Raw genomic sequence first — 15,000 nt, forward strand, 5'->3', positions numbered from 1 at the left:
CCATAGAGGCCCGAGTAGAGCGAAATGTGGGCCAAATTGAACATTTGAAAATTTTTACAAGTCCAGAAAATTTTCTAAGTCCAGAAAATTTTCTAAGTCCAAAGAGTTGGACAAATTTCCTTAGGCCCAAAGGTTGCACTGAATGTTCCTAAGTTGGCCATCAGTACCCATGAAGTATCGCGAAGGTTCACCCGAAAGACACAATATGCCCTAAAGTACCCACAGAGTACCCACAAGTTGCACCCAATTGGCCTAAGTTGGCCAAAAGTACCGACAAGTAGCACCATAGAGGCCCGAGTAGAGCGAAATGTGGGCCAAAGTACCGAGTAGTTGCAACAAATGCCCAAATGGATACCAAAATGTGGTACCAAGCACCTAACTGTTGCAACAAATGCTAGCTTTCTGAGCAAAAGCTGTGGACCAATTTCGTAGAAGAACCGCCTAGGCGAAAAGGCAAAAATCGCCGAAGCTGGCCCGCTCGCAGAGCTCGCGGGCCAGGAGATACTCATAGGGCGATTTACTAGAGTGGGGAACTTGAGAATTTTTGTGTCCGAGACTTTGGGCAACTTCGCGGCCGCCCCCTTAAAGTAAAAGATTTTCTCTGGGTGCCTAAAATTCGCAATTCCCGCAAAGTCGGGAAGACGTTAAAGTTTTTGACCAAAAAATGGCCATCGATTTAAGGTGATTTTCCAATAAGAAAATGCTTCCTATTTTGAACTTTTTCGAATATTTCCTAAACTAAGCGTCGGAGCACATGGCCGTGGAGGAACTTTTGGTAGCTTTTGGCAAGGGCTATCGGATGAAATAATGCGAAAGGCCATCGGAGCGATATTGGATAAATGCGGGCCCATAAACGTACCTAAGAAGTGAAAATTGGTACCTTGCACGCAGGATGCAAGAAATGCTTGAGTGTTAACCATCATCGGTACCAAGTACCTAGGTTATATCGAGTGCGTAGATGGAAGTCGGTACCAAAGGGAAACCTTCCTAGGCTAGGTGCACGCAAGTGAGTATGGATCGATCAGTAGAAAGATGGGAAGCCCAAGGAAACCTTCCTAGGCTAGGTGCACGCAAGTGAGTATGGATCGATCAGTAGAAAGATGGGAAGCCATAGGAAACCTTCCTAGGCTAGGTGCACGCAAGTGAGTATGGATCGATCAGTAGAAAGATGGGAAGCCATAGGAAACCTTCCTAGGCTAGGTGCACGCAAGTGAGTATGGATCGATCAGTAGAAAGATGGGAAGCCCAAGGAAACCTTCCTAGGCTAGGTGCACGCAAGTGAGTATGGATCGATCAGTAGAAAGATGGGAAGCCATAGGAAACCTTCCTAGGCTAGGTGCACGCAAGTGAGTATGGATCGATCAGTAGAAAGATGGGAAGCCATAGGAAACCTTCCTAGGCTAGGTGCACGCAAGTGAGTATGGATCGATCAGTAGAAAGATGGGAAGCCCAAGGAAACCTTCCTAGGCTAGGTGCACGCAAGTGAGTATGGATCGATCAGTAGAAAGATGGGAAGCCCAAGGAAACCTTCCTAGGCTAGGTGCACGCAAGTGAGTATGGATCGATCAGTAGAAAGATGGGAAGCCCAAGGAAACCTTCCTAGGCTAGGTGCACGCAAGTGAGTATGGATCGATCAGTAGAAAGATGGGAAGCCATAGGAAACCTTCCTAGGCTAGGTGCACGCAAGTGAGTATGGATCGATCAGTAGAAAGATGGGAAGCCCAAGGAAACCTTCCTAGGCTAGGTGCACGCAAGTGAGTATGGATCGATCAGTAGAAAGATGGGAAGCCCAAGGAAACCTTCCTAGGCTAGGTGCACGCAAGTGAGTATGGATCGATCAGTAGAAAGATGGGAAGCCATAGGAAACCTTCCTAGGCTAGGTGCACGCAAGTGAGTATGGATCGATCAGTAGAAAGATGGGAAGCCCAAGGAAACCTTCCTAGGCTAGGTGCACGCAAGTGAGTATGGATCGATCAGTAGAAAGATGGGAAGCCCAAGGAAACCTTCCTAGGCTAGGTGCACGCAAGTGAGTATGGATCGATCAGTAGAAAGATGGGAAGCCCAAGGAAACCTTCCTAGGCTAGGTGCACGCAAGTGAGTATGGATCGATCAGTAGAAAGATGGGAAGCCCAAGGAAACCTTCCTAGGCTAGGTGCACGCAAGTGAGTATGGATCGATCAGTAGAAAGATGGGAAGCCATAGGAAACCTTCCTAGGCTAGGTGCACGCAAGTGAGTATGGATCGATCAGTAGAAAGATGGGAAGCCCAAGGAAACCTTCCTAGGCTAGGTGCACGCAAGTGAGTATGGATCGATCAGTAGAAAGATGGGAAGCCATAGGAAACCTTCCTAGGCTAGGTGCACGCAAGTGAGTATGGATCGATCAGTAGAAAGATGGGAAGCCCAAGGAAACCTTCCTAGGCTAGGTGCACGCAAGTGAGTATGGATCGATCAGTAGAAAGATGGGAAGCCCAAGGAAACCTTCCTAGGCTAGGTGCACGCAAGTGAGTATGGATCGATCAGTAGAAAGATGGGAAGCCATAGGAAACCTTCCTAGGCTAGGTGCACGCAAGTGAGTATGGATCGATCAGTAGAAAGATGGGAAGCCCAAGGAAACCTTCCTAGGCTAGGTGCACGCAAGTGAGTATGGATCGATCAGTAGAAAGATGGGAAGCCCAAGGAAACCTTCCTAGGCTAGGTGCACGCAAGTGAGTATGGATCGATCAGTAGAAAGATGGGAAGCCCAAGGAAACCTTCCTAGGCTAGGTGCACGCAAGTGAGTATGGATCGATCAGTAGAAAGATGGGAAGCCCAAGGAAACCTTCCTAGGCTAGGTGCACGCAAGTGAGTATGGATCGATCAGTAGAAAGATGGGAAGCCATAGGAAACCTTCCTAGGCTAGGTGCACGCAAGTGAGTATGGATCGATCAGTAGAAAGATGGGAAGCCATAGGAAACCTTCCTAGGCTAGGTGCACGCAAGTGAGTATGGATCGATCAGTAGAAAGATGGGAAGCCATAGGAAACCTTCCTAGGCTAGGTGCACGCAAGTGAGTATGGATCGATCAGTAGAAAGATGGGAAGCCATAGGAAACCTTCCTAGGCTAGGTGCACGCAAGTGAGTATGGATCGATCAGTAGAAAGATGGGAAGCCCAAGGAAACCTTCCTAGGCTAGGTGCACGCAAGTGAGTATGGATCGATCAGTAGAAAGATGGGAAGCCATAGGAAACCTTCCTAGGCTAGGTGCACGCAAGTGAGTATGGATCGATCAGTAGAAAGATGGGAAGCCATAGGAAACCTTCCTAGGCTAGGTGCACGCAAGTGAGTATGGATCGATCAGTAGAAAGATGGGAAGCCATAGGAAACCTTCCTAGGCTAGGTGCACGCAAGTGAGTATGGATCGATCAGTAGAAAGTGGGAAGCCCAGTACCAAATGCCCTAGTGAAGACCGTAAACGAATATCATGAACCGAGAAGGAGCACCAAATGCCCTAGTGAAGACCGTAAACGAATATCATGAACCGATAAGGAGCACCAAATGCCCTAGTGAAGACCGTAAACGATTATCATGAACCGATAAGGAGCACCAAATGCCCTAGTGAAGACCGTAAACGAATATCATGAACCAAGAAGTAGCAACGAATGCCTGAAAAAGTACCAAGTCCACGGTATAGAGTAACGAGAGTTAACCGCCGTGATGTATGCAATGAGGGCAGCCATTGCATGGGTTCTGGACTTGGTTCGCGAATAACTTTTTTGCTAGACATCGGACAAAGTGGACGTGGAAGAACGAAATGTAGCATTTGGTGCCACCTATCCAAAACTTTTTCAAGATTGAAGATCCGATCGATACAGCCTGAGTTAAAGGCAAAAGTTGGTGCAAAAACTAGCATTTTTATTGGTGAAAAATCGGTACTCCTCGAATAGCTCCTGTTGGAAGCATCGGACCACATGGTCGTGGAGGAACATATTGTAGCGCGCGGTGTCAAGTATCGACACCCAAAACCGCATGTCCGATGGACGGAAAATGACCAAGTTATAGTGAAAACTTGGTTGCACCAAATTCCCGAAGAAGTGCAACGAGAAGGTGAATGCGATGGTTGTTCGTCGAATAGCTCCGGCCACAGACATGGTAGCGATTAGTGGTGCATGGAAGAAATGTAGCCACAAGTGCCATCTACCCATGGCCAGAAGAAAGTGTGGCCATATCTTGGATACCGGCGGAGCTATGGGGCAAATACGGGCCAACAATGGTGCCAGGTGGACCAAAAATCCGACCAAGTGCGCGAGGCGCTTTCGTGAATAGCTCCGGCCACAGACATGGTAGCGATTAGTGGTGCATGGAAGAAATCTAGCCACAAGTGCCATCTACCCATGGCCAGAAGAAAGTGTGGCCATATCTTGGATACCGGCGGAGCTATGGGGCAAATATGGGCCAAAAATGGTGCAAGTTGGACCAAAAATCCGAAAAAGTACCTAGGTAAATGCGATGGTTGTTCGTCGAATAGCTCCGGCCACAGACATGGTAGCGATTAGTGGTGCATGGAAGAAATCTAGCCACAAGTGCCATCTACCCATGGCCAGAAGAAAGTGTGGCCATATCTTGGATACCGGCGGAGCTATGGGGCAAATATGGGCCAAAAATGGTGCAAGTTGGACCAAAAATCCGACCAAGTGCGCGAGGCGCTTTCGTGAATAGCTCCGGCCACAGACATGGTAGCGATTAGTGGTGCATGGAAGAAATCTAGCCACAAGTGCCATCTACCCATGGCCAGAAGAAAGTGTGGCCATATCTTGGATACCGGCGGAGCTATGGGGCAAATATGGGCCAAAAATGGTGCAAGTTGGACCAAAAATCCGAAAAAGTACCTAGGTAAATGCGATGGTTGTTCGTCGAATAGCTCCGGCCACAGACATGGTAGCGATTAGTGGTGCATGGAAGAAATCTAGCCACAAGTGCCATCTACCCATGGCCAGAAGAAAGTGTGGCCATATCTTGGATACCGGCGGAGCTATGGGGCAAATATGGGCCAAAAATGGTGCAAGTTGGACCAAAAATCCGACCAAGTGCGCGAGGCGCTTTCGTGAATAGCTCCGGCCACAGACATGGTAGCGATTAGTGGTGCATGGAAGAAATCTAGCCACAAGTGCCATCTACCCATGGCCAGAAGAAAGTGTGGCCATATCTTGGATACCGGCGGAGCTATGGGGCAAATATGGGCCAAAAATGGTGCCAGGTGGACCAAAAATCCGACCAAGTGCGCGAGGCGCTTTCGTGAATAGCTCCGGCCACAGACATGGTAGCGATTAGTGGTGCATGGAAGAAATCTAGCCACAAGTGCCATCTACCCATGGCCAGAAGAAAGTGTGGCCATATCTTGGATACCGGCGGAGCTATGGGGCAAATATGGGCCAAAAATGGTGCAAGTTGGACCAAAAATCCGACCAAGTGCGCGAGGCGCTTTCGTGAATAGCTCCGGCCACAGACATGGTAGCGATTAGTGGTGCATGGAAGAAATTTAGCCACAAGTGCCATCTACCCATGGCCAGAAGAAAGTGTGGCCATATCTTGGATACCGGCGGAGCTATGGGGCAAATACGGGCCAAAAATGGTGCAAGTTGGACCAAAAATCCGAAAAAGTACCTAGGTAAATGCGATGGTTGTTCGTCGAATAGCTCCGGCCACATACATGGTAGCGATTAGTGGTGCATGGAAGAAATCTAGCCACAAGTGCCATCTACCCATGGCCAGAAGAAAGTGTGGCCATATCTTGGATACCGGCGGAGCTATGGGGCAAATATGGGCCAAAAATGGTGCCAGGTGGACCAAAAATCCGACCAAGTGCGCGAGGCGCTTTCGTGAATAGCTCCGGCCACAGACATGGTAGCGATTAGTGGTGCATGGAAGAAATCTAGCCACAAGTGCCATCTACCCATGGCCAGAAGAAAGTGTGGCCATATCTTGGATACCGGCGGAGCTATGGGGCAAATATGGGCCAAAAATGGTGCAAGTTGGACCAAAAATCCGACCAAGTGCGCGAGGCGCTTTCGTGAATAGCTCCGGCCACAGACATGGTAGCGATTAGTGGTGCATGGAAGAAATTTAGCCACAAGTGCCATCTACCCATGGCCAGAAGAAAGTGTGGCCATATCTTGGATACCGGCGGAGCTATGGGGCAAATACGGGCCAAAAATGGTGCAAGTTGGACCAAAAATCCGAAAAAGTACCTAGGTAAATGCGATGGTTGTTCGTCGAATAGCTCCGGCCACATACATGGTAGCGATTAGTGGTGCATGGAAGAAATCTAGCCACAAGTGCCATCTACCCATGGCCAGAAGAAAGTGTGGCCATATCTTGGATACCGGCGGAGCTATGGGGCAAATATGGGCCAAAAATGGGTAAAATTGTACGGTCCAAAGCCAAGGGTAAATTTTTTTATTCCTCTAATAACTTCTAGCACAGACATTGAATCGGTTGGTGATGTATGGATGAAATGTAGCAAACAGTTGGAACTACCCATAAAATCTTAAAGATTGACGATCCAATGTATAGAACCGGAGTAATGTGCGATACTTGGTGAAAAATCGAGTGAAAAATTAGCTATAAACTGTTTTTGGCCCATAACTCGAATACTAGACATCGGAAGGGGGGGTCGTAGAACGATTTTTTGTTGCCCTATCGATTCCCTATCGAACGAGCAAAAGTTGTTTTTTTGACCAAAAAGGACCCCTACTCTAGTAAAATTGGCCTGATTTTACTAGTCCCCGGTACCCGTACAGGCAAAATGAGCAAAATGCTCAAGTATGAATGGTTTTTGGCCCATAACTCGAATACTAGACGTCGCAGGGGGGTGTCATGGAACAATTTTTGGTAGCCCTTGAAATTATCTATCGAATGACATATACTTGATTTTTGGCCAAAAAGTTCCCTAGACTAGTAAAAATCGCATCATTTTACTAGAGTCGGGTACCCTGGACGAAAAACCGCTATAATTGCGGTTTTTGGCTAATAACTCGAATACTAGACGTCGCAGGGGGGTGTCGTGGAACAATTTTTGGTAGCCCTTGAAATTATCTATCGAATGACATATACTTGATTTTTGGCCAAAAAGTTCCCTAGACTAGTAAAAATCGCATCATTTTACTAGAGTCGGGTACCCTGGACGAAAAACCGCTATAATTGCGGTTTTTGGCTAATAACTCGAATACTAGACGTCGCAGGGGGGTGTCGTGGAACAATTTTTGGTAGCCCTTGAAATTATCTATCGAATGACATATACTTGATTTTTGGCCAAAAAGTTCCCTAGACTAGTAAAAATCGCATCATTTTACTAGAGTCGGGTACCCTGGACGAAAAACCGCTATAGTTGCGGTTTTTGGCTAATAACTCTAATACTAGACGTCGGAGGGGGGTGTCGTGGAACAATTTTTGGTAGCCCTTGAAATTATCTATCGAATGACATATACTTGATTTTTGGCCAAAAAGTTCCCTAGACTAGTAAAAATCGCATCATTTTACTAGAGTCGGGTACCCTGGACGAAAAACCGCTTAAGTTGCGGTTTTTGGCTAATAACTCGAATACTAGACGTCGCAGGGGGGTGTCGTGGAACAATTTTTGGTAGCCCTTGAAATTATCTATCGAATGACATATACTTGATTTTTTGACCAAAAAGTTCCTAGACTAGTAAAAATCGCATCATTTTACTAGAGTCGGGTACCCTGTACGAAAAACCGCTATAGTTGCGGTTTTTGGCCAATAACTCGAATACTAGACGTCGGAGGGGGGTGCCGTAGAACAATTTTTTGTAGCCCTTGAAATTACCTTTCGAATGATATATAGTGGTTTTTTGGTCAAACAGTGACCCCGAGACTAGTAACCCTCCATACACAAAACCGCCTAAAAAGTTTTGGTTTTGCAAAATTTTGAAAAGTGCGTCAAAAAAATTTTTTCAAAAAGTACCAAATCGTGATCAGAACTCACTATAGACCATAAAAAGTGAAATCCGATGGTCATTTGCAACACTTGGTCAATCGAGAAAAATTTCACTTTTTTACTAGAGTCGGGTACCCTGAACGAAAAATCGCTCAAGTGATGGTTTTTGGCCAATAACTCGAATACTAGACGTCGGAGGGGGGTGCCGTAGAACAATTTTTTGTAGCCCTTGAAATTACCTTTCGAATGATATATAGTGGTTTTTTGGTCAAACAGTGACCCCGAGACTAGTAACCCTCCATACACAAAACCGCCTACAAAAACTTTGTTTTGAAAAATTTTGAAAAGTTCAAAAAAATTTTTTTTTCAAAAACTACTAAAACGTGATAAGAACTTACTATAGACCATGAAAAGTGATATCCGATGATAATTTGCAAAAGTTGGTAACTAGTAAAAAATTTCACTTTTTTACTAGAGTCGGTGCAACGAGAAAAAAAAAGTCCGTGATGGAGAAAAATGGCACGTTTTCCACGCCTGTACGCTTTCGTTTTCTATATAGGGGGTAGGTGAGCCAGAAGCATGAATTTGACTGAGTACGTATCTTTATGAATTGGGCCCTTCTAAATCGATTGAGACTACCCCCAGGACGATCGGACGACTGCTTCTGGCTCAAAATGTGGTTTTTAGATTTTGATCGTCAATTATGAGAGAAAAAATCGATTAGAAGTAAAGATACGAAATGCTTGGTCTAAGTTGGGAAACGACTTCGGATATTTGTTGGACGTTGTCGTAGAAGGTCCGAGGACCAAGGAAAAGTGATTTCCAAGTGGATTTATGCACTATTAGTCGATGGTAAGATGTGAAATTAGTAGAACTTACCATACAGTTTGCGAAGTTGAAGCAATCGGTTGGTGAATATGGTACTGTCTGTCCAATTTGGTGGTTCGGAATGAGTGAAACGATGTTGATGATGGATAGACGTTCCGATTGCCCCCGATCGGGGAACATATAGTGGTCTTTAAGGTCCAAGTACCTATGTTTTGGTAAGCAGAACTGAGAGTTAAAGGATGAAAGTCGGCCATTCCTAATATCATCCTATCGGTGGTTCGCGAGTTGTTTGAGGACCGGAGCAGCTCGCGATGAAACGGTCCTAGGGTATTGGTTATCCATCCAAGGAAGAGTAAATGCGATCCTAGATGTGTGTCGTTGGCCGTTCTACCGGTATCGCCTATCGATGAGATATCGACGGGCATGCCTTACTCGAAAGTTGAATTCTAGGATCGATGGTCAAACAGACCTATGAGCGATAAACCAAACTGAACACGTATTGATGTCGGCTTTTCCTATCATTTGATGCCGCAGGTTGTTTAGGGACCGGAGCAACTTGCGGCCGAGACGGTCCCCGGGGGTTTCTTTCTCCAAGGAGTGGAAACTATTAAGCAAGAGTTGTAGCAAGATACGATCCTCTGATGTGTCGTTGGCCGTTCATGCGGTATCGCCTGTCGATGAGATATCGATGGGCATGCCTTACTCTACCGACCTTCTAATTGAGAGTATTAATCAGGGATCGATGGTCAAACAAGACCAATGAGCGATAAACCAAACTGAACACGTATTGATGTCGGCTTTTCCTATCATTTGATGCCGCAGGTTGTTTAGGGACCGGAGCAACTTGCGGCCGAGACGGTCCCCGGGGGTTTCTTTCTCCAAGGAGTGGAAACTATTAAGCAAGAGTTGTAGCAAGATACGATCCTCTGATGTGTCGTTGGCCGTTCATGCGGTATCGCCTGTCGATGAGACATCGATGGGCATGCCTTACTCTACCGACCTTCTAATTGAGAGTATTAATCAGGGATCGATGGTCAAACAAGACCAATGAGCGATAAACCAAACTGAACACGTATTGATGTCGGCTTTTCCTATCATTTGATGCCGCAGGTTGTTTAGGGACCGGAGCAGCTTGCGGCCGAGACGGTCCCCGGGGGTTTCTTTCTCCAAGGAGAAGAAACGATTAAGCAAAAGTTGTAGCAAGATACGATCCTCTGATGTGTCGTTGGCCGTTCAAGCGGTATCGCCTGTCGATGAGATATCGATGGGCATGCCTTACTCTCCCGACTGGATTACTGAGAGTTTAATCAGGGATCGATGGTCAAACAGACCAATGAGCGATAAACCAAACTGAACACATATTGATGTCGGCATTTCCTATCATTTGTCGCAGGTTGTTTAGGGACCGGAGCAGCTTGCGACCGAGACGGTCCCCGGGGGTTTCTTTCTCTAAGGAGTGGAAACGATTAAGCAAAAGTCGTAGCAATAATCGATCACCTGATGTGTCGTTGGCCGTTCTTGCGGTATCGCCTGTCGATGAGATATCGATGGGCATGCCTTACTCTCCTGACTGTTTAATTGAGAGTTATAATCAGGGATCGATGGTCAAAAAGACCTATGAGCGATAAACCAAACTGAACACATATTGATGTCGGCATTTCCTATCATTTGTCGCAGGTTGTTTGGGGACCGGAGCAGCTTGCGACCGAGACGGTCCCTTCCCGAAAGATGGTGAACCGAGTCGTCTGGCGTAAAAACCGGACGACTCGAAAGGGCTTGACCCTTTCAAGTGAGCGATAATCACATTCTACGCTCAGTTCGACAGCTGCAAGGCAATCACTCGCTATGTTCAGAGCTAATACATGCAACATGCCGGCATTGTTTCCACCGACGCATGGATTCAAGACTGGTGCACTTATTAGTTAAACCGTTCGCCTCCGGGTGTTTCGAGTTCAAGTCTGGATGAGGATTGATCTTGCTGGTAATAGCTTGAGCCCCTGAATAAGGGGTCGAAGCGTACATCTTGAGACCATGTACAACATATTACCAAATCGGCACCATGGGTTCGGGTGCAAGTGATGTAACCGTGAAAGATGTTGAGCAGCCCAACATCGGTTTACACACGCATAATAGGAAGGCAGCGCTGTCGACTGGTCAGTCGTGTAAGAAGTGTGCATTATCGATCACAAATATATTGGTGATCTGTAGGTTGCGCATACACCATGCCCGGTGTAAAGTGCCGTGGTCCCCCCCGGGGGGCTGCATCAAACCGTTCGCCACGCGAACTACCCAATGGAACGAACTCGATGCATTTAATAAGAAGAAGAGATGATAATGAAACACGGTCGATTAAAGAGTTGAAAACGTTGAAATACCTATAAGCAAGTCTTAAGTTGGTGGTGACCGTTACGCCCCAACAAATTGGTGCCTTACCCTACACCAAAGAGCCATTCAACATGGTTCAAGTGAGCGATAATCACGCTCTACGCTCAGTATGACAGCTGCAAGGCAATCACTCGCTAAGTTCAGAGCTAATACATGCAACACGCCGGCATTGTTTCCACCGACGCATGGATTCAAGACTGGTGCACTTATTAGTTAAACCGTTCGCCTGCGGGTGTTTCGAGTTCAAGTCTGGATGAGGATTGTTCTTGCTGGTAATAGCTTGAGCCCCTGAATAAGGGGCCGAAGCGTACATCTTGAGAGTAAATGTACAACATATTACCAAATCGGCACCGTGGGTTCTGGTGCAAGTGATGTAACCATGAAAGATGTTGAGCAGCCCAACATCGGTTTACACACGCATAAGGGGTTTATTGTTATCTGTAGGTTGCGCATACACCATACCCGGTGTAAAGTGCCGTGGTCCCCCAGGGGGCTGCATCAAAACGTTCGCCATGCGAACTACCCAATGGAACGAACTCGATGTATTGAAAGAGATGAACAATTAATAGCGAGAATAGGGGCCCGGAAGCAATTCCGCGGCCCTACGGTCGATTCAAGAGTTGAAACGTTGTACAATCGTGGATAGCACCTAGTGCTAATATGGTGAGAGATAATGTGTGAGGAAATTTAGTTTCCTAAAGTTTAGTTAGTGGTTTCCGTTGTGCCCTAACAAACTTAAAGTTGGTGGTGACCGTTACACCCCAACCAATTGGTGCCTTACCCAACACCAAAGAGCCATTCCATATGGTTCTAGAGAGAGAGAGTTGTGTGGAAATTTATTTCCCACTAAGCGAGTGTGTGTCTGTAGTGGAACGAATTCTGGTTGATCCTACCAGTAATATACGCTTGTCTCAAAGGTTAAGCCATGCATGTCTAAGTACAAACATAAATGAATGTGAAACCGCATAAGGCTCAGTATAACAGCTATAATTCACAAGATCATCCTACCACTAGTTACTTGGATAACTGTGGAAAATCCAGAGCTAATACATGCAACATGCCGGGACTGTTGCCCTCGCGGGTAGCTGAACTGGTGCACTTATTAGTTAAACCAATCGCCTCCGGGCGGCTTGAGTTGAAGTCTGGATAAGGACGCAGATCGTATGGTCGCTTGTCGACTGACGACAGATCTTTCAAATGTCTGCCCTATCAACTATTGATGGTAGTGTAGAGGACTACCATGGTTGCGACGGGTAACGGGGAATCAGGGTTCGATTCCGGAGAGGGAGCCTGAGAAATGGCTACCACATCCAAGGAAGGCAGCAGGCGCGTAAATTACCCAATCCCAGTACGGGGAGGTAGTGACGAGAAATAACAATATGGACCTCTCTAACGATGGTCCATAATTGGAATGAGTTGAGTATAAATCCTTCAACAAGGATCAAGTGGAGGGCAAGTCTGGTGCCAGCAGCCGCGGTAATTCCAGCTCCACTAGCGTATATTAAAGTTGTTGCGGTTAAAACGTTCGAAGTTGATTGCCCGTCCAGACACGTGACCGCCACGGGCGCCCGGTTACACGCCGGGGCCGTTCGTGCGCGCGCTCACGGCTGCGACTCACAATGGTGTACTTGGGCGTTACTCTGTGAACGAGTACCGTGCTACCGGTTAACTCCGGCACGGGCTCCTCATGGTGCTCAAGATACTCACATTTACCTTGAACAAATTAGAGTGCTCAAAGCAGGCTAAGACAAAGCGTCCGGCCCCCCCGTGGGGTTGGCGTTGGCCGAGAATAATCTTGCATGGAATAATGGAATATGACCTCGGTTTATACGATTTCGTTGGTTTGTCAGAAACCTAGAGGTAATGATTAACAGAAGTAGTTGGGGGCATTGGTATTACGGCGCGAGAGGTGAAATTCGTAGACCGTCGTAGGACCAACTGAAGCGAAAGCGTTTGCCATGGATGCTTTCTTTAATCAAGAACGAAAGTTAGAGGATCGAAGGCGATTAGATACCGCCCTAGTTCTAACCGTAAACGATGCCAATTAGCAATTGGGAGACGCTACCCCTATTCGGTGCTCTCAGTCGCTTCCGGGAAACCAAAATCGGGTTCCGGGGGAAGTATGGTTGCAAAGTTGAAACTTAAAGGAATTGACGGAAGGGCACCACAAGAAGTGGAGCTTGCGGCTTAATTTGACTCAACACGGGAAAATTTACCAGGTCCAAACTTATCGAGGTAAGACAGATTGATAGCTCTTTCTCAAATTTAAGGGTAGTGGTGCATGGCCGTTCTTAGTTCGTGGAATGATTTGTCTGGTTAATTCCGATAACGAACGTGACTCAAACATGCTAACTAGAACGCTGTCAGCAGTGCGCCTCCGGGCGCACCTGACGTTACAGCCGGGCGGCGCCTTCACGGGCGGTCGTCGGCTACGTTTGCCCTGCTTAGCGGGACAACTTGTGTTTAGCAAGCTGAGAATGAGCGATAACAGGTCCGTGATGCCCTTAGATGTTCTGGGCTGCACGCGTGCTACAATGTGGGTCGCAGCGTGTTCTCGCCAATAGGCGCCCCCATTCCGAGAGGAACGGGAAATCACTAAAATGCCCATCTAGTCGGGATTGGGGACTGCAACGGTCCCCATGAACCTGGAATTTCTAGTAAGCACTAGTCATTAGCTAGTGCTGATTACGTCCCTGCCCTTTGTACACACCGCCCGTCGCTACTACCGATGGATTATTTAGTGAGGTTTCTGGAGGCTTACCTTCCGCGGTTCCTTCGTGAGCTGCAGCTGGCATGGCTGAAGTTGACCGAACTTGATGATTTAGAGGAAGTAAAAGTCGTAACAAGGTTTCCGTAGGTGAACCTGCGGAAGGATCATTACTGATGATCGTCCGCGAGTGACCAACCATGGGCTGCCTTCGGTGTAGCTCGGTCGCTCGCTTGCTATGTGTCAGAATTTGTTGAAAGCCAACTCGTTCGTTGTACACTTTGATGGGTGACCATCACTGTGTCTCCGTGCCGAGCTAGATCTCCCCTAGCCGTAAGGCACTTGAACGCCCCTTCGACGACGAGTTGCATGTGTGTGGTATGTGTCAGAATCTGGTGAAGCTTTCTGCATGTGATGTGCCTTGTGTGGATCCGTGGCCATTGCATTGTGTCTGGTGCTTAGATACCCAGACACTTAGAACGCTTGCGCGGAAAGCAAACTCGATCGTTGTACACTTTGATGGGTGACCATCACTGTGTCTCCGTGCCGTGCTAGATCCCCCCTAGCCGTAAGGCACTTTGAACGCCCCTTCGACGACGAGTTACAAGAGTGTGGTATGTGTCAGAATCTGGTGAAGCTTTCTGCATGTGATGTGCCTTGTGTGGATCCGTGGCCATTGCATTGTGTCTGGTGTGTAGGTACCCAGACACTTAAGCAAACTCGATCGTTGTACACTTTGATGGGCGAGCATCACTGTGTCTCCGTGCCGTGTAAGAGCTCCCCTGGCCATCAGGCACTTGAAAGGTCCTTGGACGACGAGTTACAATAGTGGTGTGTTAGATACGTCAGATTACGGTGTCTACTACTGTGCAATACGTATCCGGCTACGGCACGGAACGAACGGGAACTGTGGTGCAGACAAACAAGAGTTAAGCCTATTAGTCATTAACTCTAAGGACGGGGCCATGGGGCGGTACACAAAGGATACGGATGAGCGAGTATGCAGGCCCAATACTCAATAGCTCGATCCGATCCAAGCACATGAGTTGACTGCGGCGTCAGGTTAACCAATGTGCTAGATTCTATTTGGCCAGTAGAATCTTGTGTCTTATGCGATTTGATACCAAGACACCAGAACGAAAGTTAGTTG

The sequence above is a fragment of the Anopheles funestus genome, assembly GCF_943734845.2.
Source record: "Anopheles funestus chromosome X unlocalized genomic scaffold, idAnoFuneDA-416_04 X_unloc_53, whole genome shotgun sequence".
NCBI classification, from domain to species: domain Eukaryota; kingdom Metazoa; phylum Arthropoda; class Insecta; order Diptera; family Culicidae; genus Anopheles; species Anopheles funestus.